Genomic DNA, 9,128 nt, shown 5'->3' with positions numbered 1-9,128 from the left:
ATGATTTTTAATCGCCTTACTGACATTACTCTCAGGACAGACCCTGTACATGCACCTTGAAGGTATGTATGTGGAAAGCATTTCAACCTCTGCTTGCTTTTCTGGCATGGAATAAAATGGCCTTTTGTCTCTAAACCACTTACTTTTAAACTATTCCATTTGGTTCATTTTTCTAACTTCTCCAGAGTTGCATTCACAACTTTCATAGTTAACCGGCTCCGTTTTCATTCTTGCTTCCTAAATTATGCCCTCCTGTCATGCATAATTTGGAAGGCCTTCTGTTAGCAATGGGTATTGTATTTCAAGACTATCAGTTCAATGTTGCATGAAGAAACCTATTCTTGGAGTGAATTATTGTTCAGCTTGATATCATGATACTGCTGCATGGTTGTTATTTAACTCTGCAAGAGAATGGTCCTGCCATCCTACCAAGAGTGCATTTCATGGGTATTACTCTCTTTCTTTTGACATTAGTTTATGAGGCTCACAGATATGTATCTGTGTCAACAATAACACCTGACATCTAATTTTGTGCAACATGCACTACATTTAATCAGATAAAAGTTGCATCCCACGAAACACGCAAGCAGCTATTTGATGTCTAAAAGATGTCTTGAACGGCTAATTCAAAAGCCTAGTAGCTGTCTTGATCAAGACATTTTGTAGCCATGGACGTCTAGAAGTACTTCAGTAAGCCCTGCTAACGTTACGCTAAAAGTTGGCTAATGGACAGCTTGACGAGAACAACTGAAGACTTTTATTAGACATTCCCTCAAATTTTTGCAGCAGCTGTTACAGTAATACGACGTTTGTCCACAGTTACAATTTATTTTAAACGAGGCATGGACATCAGAAAAAAAAAGTTTATATTGTCGGATAGAGTGATGCACATGTAGTTTTTCCAGATGTGAACCATGGGAATAGTGTAGTACAACCTCATTGGTCAATTAGTGCTTTTTAATCAGACCAATCAATTGAATGCCGCCTGTCAGAATAATTTTGCAAATAAAACAAGATCTGTATTGTATGATGATATCATTCCAATGTTCACCCATTGACCTAAACAAGAACATCTCTGCGTGAAACATGTCATTATTGACAAAACTTCGCCCTGCTGGGTCTCCACCAAATTGAAATAGCTTCTAGCAAAGAAAAATTGTCAGTGATGCTGCAGTTCAGGCAAAAATTACATCCTGGTTTCAGCTACAGGGGGCACAACAGCATTACACCATTATACGAAAGAGAACACTGTGCTGCAATGAGTTAAGAAATAAAGGATAGTACACATCTGGAAAAACACTCTGCGAACCACTCAACTAGCAATATAAATATATTTTTTCTGATGTCCATGCTTCATTTAAAAGTAAATTGTAACTTACTTTGTGGGTGCCTCTTGTAAGTAACGCCACATGCTTGCACAGCATCACGCAGAAATAATGGCCAGTTCTTCGGCATATCATCCATTAGTGAATTCCTTGTACGTTGCATGTTACCAGAACTGAAAGATAAATCATAATATGCTGTTATTTTTTTTCATAAACTGTACGATGAGCTTTTCATGCATAAAAGATGATTGCAAGCGAAAATGCAGCAAGACATCAACTTCACACCATGTCACATACTCATACTTTATTACCTAATAAATTAGAAAAGACGCAGAAAGTGTAATCAACAAGAGTGACAAATAGCAGCAAAGGTGATTATGGATAAATCTTGAAGATGATTGCCGCCGCTGCCAGAGTAGGCCAGCCTTCGTAGGAGAGCACTTGCTGCCCACAAAAGCTTGCTGTTACAGGCCACGCGTGACGGTTCTTGTAGACATAGGCAAGCAGTACCTGCACAGAAGAGGAAAAAGAAGGCGAGGGAGGAAATGGGAATATTGAAATTGGAACTTCAATTAGCAATATGTGCTAAGTAAGAAGCTTGCCTCACATTAAAAATAAATTTAAGCACTCCTTTCTCTTAAATTACGAGTATCTTAAGGTATGTACGCGATGATGTTTAAAATGACTAGTATATTTCCTATCATAAGAAGCCAACAAACACTGACACCAAGGACAACATAGGGGAAATTACTTGTGCTTAATAAATGAAATAAAGGAACGATAAATTAATGGAAATTAAAGTGGATGAAAAAACACCTTGCTGCAGGTGGGAACCGAACCCACAACCTTCGCATTTCGCGTGCTATGCTCTACCAATTGAGCTACAGCGGCGTCGTTTTCCCATCCACTTTCTTGGGTATTTATGTGTTCTAGTAGAACCCTGGGAGTGTTAGCCAGCGCCACAACTCGGAGACCTTGTTCCTGGCATATAGTCATTAAGTTGCATAGCAGAGTCAGCCTTTAAATTATTATATAGTGTTTTGTGGCTAAAAAGCCACTTACCAACCTGTCAAGTCTGAGAAGCTTCCTGCAAAATATAATCAGCTTAAAACAGTAATTCACTCTGCAGGTAAATGATGTACTAACTTAATTAAAAAGTTAAATAGCATTTTAAATTGTTAAACTAAAAGCAAGTTTGACATTTTGCACTGCCTAGCTGTTGCCTTCTTTTCAAACATAAACATGACACAGTACAGAGTAAGCAGGTAGCATGCAAAGGAGGACTGGTGATAAAGTAGTGTTCCAAAGCAACACTCCTAGCTGGATCAATCACTTTTGTTGATATATTTTCATGTGACCCTAATTGGTTTAGGGCAATACCTCACACAAATGATGCAACACCTTGGATGATGCGTCACACAAAATTGAAAGTATCTCACGATGTGATCAAACGATAACGTTGCCCACTGTCTTGGAAGTGTTAACATGCTGTTTGCGCAAGAAAGTGCAAAGTGATTCATATAGGTAGCAAATTCATCAGTGCATCTATAGCCTCGGGTAATTCTGCGAATCTATGTTGACTCGCAATTGAGAAGCCACTGCACACAAAAAGGTGTATTCAAGTAATGGTCCATGCTGAATAATTTCCCACCTAGTGAAAAGGCAAATGTGGCAGGCTAATGGGCTAGGGCAAATAGATTGCTAAATTCTGATAACACCTCCAACGATATTATTGAAATAGGTGATAAAAAACAGCACAGGTAAAATTGCTGTTATGACAAAACTTTAAAAGCACCTCTGCAAACTGCTGGAACACTGAGCATCATGCCTGTTCTACACGCACATATGTTGCAGCGCAATCTACATCTCCGACGCAGGCGCCTCCACATATCACTTTGTGATCTCCTCACAATAAGGTTAAAAAACAGTCTGGCACAAGCTACCTGATGATTCATTTTGCAAGCGCCAGCCAAGTGCTGATGGTGGTAGAGCGAAATTGAAGTTTGTCCTTGTATGGAAGCCTCGGCCCATGTTTTATCAATTCTAGCGGCAAAGCACACCTTTTACAGCACACATAAATCTTAAATTATACTGCTTGCTGATGCTGTACGGTAAATTCCTGTAAAGGAACTAAATCACACAGAAAACATTTAGAATACCAAACTAATCAAATACTGGCTTGAATACATTTGTGCATTAGGGAAGCAAGGTGTAATGTACACTGTTGTAGCAAATTTTTACTCATGTATGGTACACTTGTATGACACAGCAGAGTTAATTTTTGAGTTCTTACATAGCAATGACTACCTACAGGTACATTTTGTAAGGCTTAGGGAAACTAATTATTAGTAGAACTGTGTATGTACACTGGCACTGAGAAATTAGTTATAATAGCGGCAGCTTATAATGGACCAGTGCAAAAAAATGCCCGTTTGTGAGACACCAACTAGCTATTTTACCACGAAGCACTCCCTGGCCTTAACCCATATAAACAGCACTGGGAGGACCAGAGAGGGTACAGTACATTGGCTTACACTGATCATGATGAGGTCCCGTCATCCAGCTAGCGCCAAGGTACAAGAAGGATGTCCAGCCGTCTGTAGAGTGAAAGAAACAAAATAAGATAGCATCAAGTCAGTTGAAAGGCAGATTTGCAATTACAACTAAGGTGACCCAGTCACAGTGATTCAATAATAAATGCCCAGCTGTCGTGTTTTCACTCCCAAATGAAGCACCTACTAGGTTAAAGGTTTTGCTGCTTATTTAGAACAAAACACAAGTGAAATTTGTACATCAGCAGACGATTTAATTTGGAATTGTATAGATGAAGTAAACATTGCAGTTATATTTTTGTTTTGCTATAAAGTGGGAACGCTACAAACTGCACAGTCACTGACACACACGCGCGCACACGCAAGAACAAAAGGGCACAAAATAGGGCGAGTTCAGTCTGGTTCAGCATTACAGCCATTCTTCGAATGCACTCCTTCAGTTGATTCGTGCTACGTTAACCACACAGGGCAAAGTTCTGACTGGTGTTGCGGAAGTCATGGAGCGCGGTAGTGCTGAACGGCTGAACACAAGCAGACCCTGGTATAAAAGTAATGACGAAAACTCGCAGGGCAGAAGAGCCCATATATCAAGAACTGTCGCGGGTAACACTTAAAAATATTCACATTGTTGACGAAAAATTTCACTTACCGGAAAAAGTGTTATCCGAACGTGCGACGTACAAAGACGCACCGAGACACAAAGGCGGCGAACGCAGATCCCGCCATTGTGGTAGTAAGCCGTCGGCGAAAACACGCAATACAGCCGATGTCACGAAGCACTGATGCAAAACACACGGCAAACAGCATCAGCACAGCTAAATAACTCCAATTAATATCCAGTATAAATGTACAGAACGGCTTAGAATGACGCACAAGTGGCATAACGAACCCACGACCGAGACATTGGGGGCGGCAGTGGCCGTTTTTTCAAACTTCCTGCCTCCCAGTGTTTCCAGCACAGAATGAGATGTCCGACAAATTTGGATTGTGTCGCCGAAGTGATCGCAGCGCGGTGGCTCTGTGACACCGCTGTGCAACGCCGACGTTTCGCTGCTGCGCGAGCATAGAATGGCTTCCAGGCGTCGTGTGCGCCCCCCGTATGGAAAACAATAACACGCCCTTGATTGTTGAAGTTCTGGTGTGAAATTATTTAATATCAAAGCCAATTAACTTATGTTGCTTCCAACGAGTTCGATTTGTCTGTGGCGTCTTTTATTCGCTAACGCCGACGGCCGACGGTAACCGCACTTTTAACACGTCGTTTGGCATTTTATGCACTTTTAGACAAAAAGATCTAGAAAAGTTCTTGAGTTAGACATTCTGAATGTGTTTACCAAAACAAACTCTAGTGACACCAGTAGTGGGTTTTGCCGCAGATAGAATATATACTAGCATATTCCAAGTGCTGAGGTTATGTTTAGAAGAAATTCTATTTTCAGTCTTATCGTAGACCAAGACGTCTATAGCCGTTTGTAGCCGTTTCAAGAAGTTTTTAAGAGGTTCTGTGTTTCGTGGGATGTTTTGTCTCTTGGACCAGTCTGCTCAATGGTAGGAGCTCGAGACCACAAATGAGAATGGTTGGCCAAGATCTGTGGTGTATGTCCCATGTTATGCATCTGACAAGATTTCATGGTGGCAAGAAGACATATCAGACATGATGTGATCGTTCTAATTATTGTGCACAGAGTTATCAGCATGATAATATCCTTAATGCTATAAAGAGTACCTCCAGCAAGCAGTCTATATGCTTATGCCTTTTTGCTGCTTATGGCAACAAAATCCAACATCCTTTGAAACATGCTCACTTGCTGTCGGATGCACAAAATGAAGAACGCTGCCTTCTCTAAATTTATTAGCAACAAGAAAGCCACTCTGGAAGCAATTATATACATACACAGCAACACACACTAAAACCTACAAATGGGAGAAACACACAAACTAGGCTAACAATAAAAGAAACCTGACACCAAACAAGCATTGCACGTTACTCAAGTATGCACATTCAACCTGAGTTAGAGAGATAGATGGTCGACTCCCGCACTCCTGTGCATGCATGTGGATATGTTAAACCTTAGCTACTCTTTCTATATCACAACTATCCCCATGTTTGTGAAATCTGGTGTACAACCGCAAGAACAATGATGGCTTGACAGGTGGTTCACCTTTCACTGAGTTCTATAAGGAGGATGCATCAACTCTTCCAGCCAATGTACACATTACCACATGAAAGCAGCAGCTTATAAACAGCACAACACCATACAGCACAAATTATATATTTGCCACGTGTTATTAAACTTCCATCATTAAAGTACATTAGAATTGGTGCTAAGGCTGGTGCACAATATATGCATGTACTTTAAGCAATCAAATAATGCAGGAGCTTGGAATATGATTGACTATTCTCGGAACTGCTTTGATAATACAAAAGTCAAGGCTTTGTTTTTGGCATCACCCACTCCAATTCGTTTTCTTTTTTTTTTTTTTCAATTGAAGCTTTGGCAAGGTTTGTGCCATGCGCATCGACCGTGATTTTTCCTTGTTCGTGCACGGCCATGACCATAATACAAGAAAATCGCCCCAGTAACGCAGTGGTCCCTGCCTACCTTCTTATATACTTTACCGCAATACATTACGTATGCTTCACCGCATATTATGACTGTATTGCGGCAAAGCTGATTTTATGGAACTGACATATGTAACGGACCTTTTGTTCTTCTGCTGCTCGCATGAGCATAAGCTCGAAAAGCCACAAAATACAGACTTGGCTTGCTGCTAGTTGATTTCTAGCTAACATTTCGAGACGTCCACGTTGTTTACAAAAAAATCGGTTCTCGCGCTCGGACGCGCTTCAAAAGGCAGCGTGACCACCTATAATTAAGGCAGTCATAAGCGGCAACGAAATCCACACAAGGTACATCAACTTCCACAAAGCTACTGGGCAACGCCATCAATAAATGGCACAGGGGCCACCCAGGAGCTGGCAAAAGCTGCGATGACATCCACACAAGCCACGTCGCTTTCCACAAAGCTATTGGGCAACACGATCAGTCACAGGCACAGGTGAAGTCCGCAAAACACTACATGGGCAGAACCACTACGGCCATACTCAATCACTTCGCCACAAGCTCTCACATTGAACGACATCAAACAGCTACAATCACTTCTCTACAGCCACGGACACAGGCGAAGACCGCACGGGCAGAACGGAAGCACCGATTCAGGGCTCTCGTAGCGTTCATCGCTTTAGCGCCACCTATTTAAAAATAATATACGGAGCCAAGCCAAACCATTATTTAGCGTCTATTTGGGTGAACCTAACGCTTTTGGGCCCTAAGCGTTCGAACGACCAGGGCACTATAACGCTTACCCCCCCCTTTCCACTCCGTCGACCGGGTCGCAGGAACGGCGGCCGATGCCTTATGAACATGATCATTCCAGGAAAGTCTGCTGTTAATGGCAAACCCTAGGTACGAATATTCTGTTACAACACGTAGCAGTGTCTGTTCCATGCAGTAATCTGTAAGTAGAGGCTGCTATTTTTTTGGAAACCTAACGACACTGAACTTTGACACGTTGAGCTTCATTTTCCATTTGCTACACCACTCTGTTATTGAGTCGAGGTGTTTTTGCAGTTGTTAGGAATCCTTCGTGCACTTAATTTGGCGATATATGCAGCAGTCATCTGTGTACAACCTTGTATGACTGGCCACACATTGAGCAAGATCATTGATATAACCATAAAAAAAAAAGCGGCCCCAGAACGGAGCCTTGTGGCATGCCTGATAAGACGGATAGATGTGATGCGCCATCAAGGACGGTGCATTGTTTTTGGCATGCAAGATAGGCTTGTAACCAGGCTAGTGTGTTAACATAAGTTCGCGCATATGGTGAGCATGAACGAGATGCAAGCCATGCCATCCGAGTTCGAGAGTAGTTAATACAAACCATCATCATCATCATCAGCCTGGCTACGCCCACTGCAGGGCAAAGGCCTCTCCCATACTTCTCCAACTACCCCAGTCATGTGCTAATTGTGCCCCCCCCCCCCAATAAAAACAGCTATGTGACGTCACATCCGGTAAAACAAAATTGTTCTCCTTACCTTCTCTCAGCTAACGCATGCTCAGCGACCGCGGAGCCCTGGGGGGTGATGTTCAGGTGCTACGACGTACGTGTGAAGCCCCTCAATCTTTAAAATTGAGGGGCTTTATCTGCATGCACCCAGCGCCAGCCTTGTAAAATTGCTGCCGCGGCCGGCTCGCGGCGGAGGTGAAGCAGGCGTTAAGTGGGCCGATCCCGAAGATAGTGCGATGCCGGGCCGACCCGCGGTGGTGGCGAAGCAGGCGTTAAGAGGAAGCTTTAGCTCGGGCCCAACTCCGACGCGGCCTCTTCAAATACATGTAAAACGCAAAAACTCTTTTCTGAGATAACTGCTGGACCAATTTTAATGAAATTTGCTGCATTTGAGAGATAAAGTTCAATTCTAGTGACAGTTGGAAGCGGAATTTCGATTTAGGACCTGAATTTTATTGAAGGAATTTTCAAAAATTCGCAAGTTCGAAAAAATAGAAGCACGAAGTTTACAAATTAATAGCTATCCACCCAGAACAGATATCGCGGTTCTGTCAACGGCATCCATTAGATTATTCAAGGCGGACAAATTCGATATGTCAATTTATATATTACGTGAATTTGTTACGTTGGATACAAGGGTATTGCAAAAGCTGCATTTACACATTACCAATTTCTTTTTTGAGAATCGTGTGTGGCATACCAGTTTTGTCCGCTTTAGATGTAATGTGAGATGCAATTCACAGAATTGTATTATTTTTCATTGCTGAGTTAGGGAGTCGTAAACATGACAGTAGCGTTTTCTGAAAATTTTCGATCTTCGCCAATTTTTAGTAAGAAATTGACGACCTAAATAAAAAAAATTCGAAACCACAGTCGTTAGATTTCAAGTTTTTATTTTATATGCAACAAATCTCGTCAGCCGAGAAAAACGAATTCTCCTCTTACGTGTATTTAGATGGGAGCACCCCAGCTAAAGCTTCCTCTTAAGCACTCCCCATACGTAGGCCAATCCCGAAGGTAGTGAAATGTTGGGCCAGCCCCCGGCAGAGGTGAAACAGCCGTTCAGCACTCCCCATAGGTGCGCCGATCCCGAGGATAGTGCAATACCGTTCAGCACTCCCCATACATGGGCCGATCTCGAAGTTAGTGCGATGCCGGGCTGACGCGTGGCGAAGCA

At 42.3% G+C, this 9,128-nt stretch overlaps 1 long non-coding RNA gene across 1 annotated transcript; it reads right to left on the bottom strand.

Moving 5' to 3' along the window:
* Positions 1–1,614: 1,614 nt before the first annotated feature.
* LOC140214067 (uncharacterized) lies at positions 1,615–4,907 on the bottom strand. Its single transcript, XR_011890984.1, has 3 exons — positions 4,527–4,907; positions 3,860–3,922; positions 1,615–1,835 (listed from the first exon to the last, which is right to left on the bottom strand). It is a non-coding gene; the product is annotated as an uncharacterized lncRNA (long non-coding RNA).
* Positions 4,908–9,128: the final 4,221 nt, after the last annotated feature.

Source organism: Dermacentor andersoni, chromosome 11 (assembly GCF_023375885.2).
Source record: "Dermacentor andersoni chromosome 11, qqDerAnde1_hic_scaffold, whole genome shotgun sequence".
Lineage (NCBI taxonomy): Eukaryota > Metazoa > Arthropoda > Arachnida > Ixodida > Ixodidae > Dermacentor > Dermacentor andersoni.
This window is presented reverse-complemented; position numbering and strand designations above follow the sequence as displayed.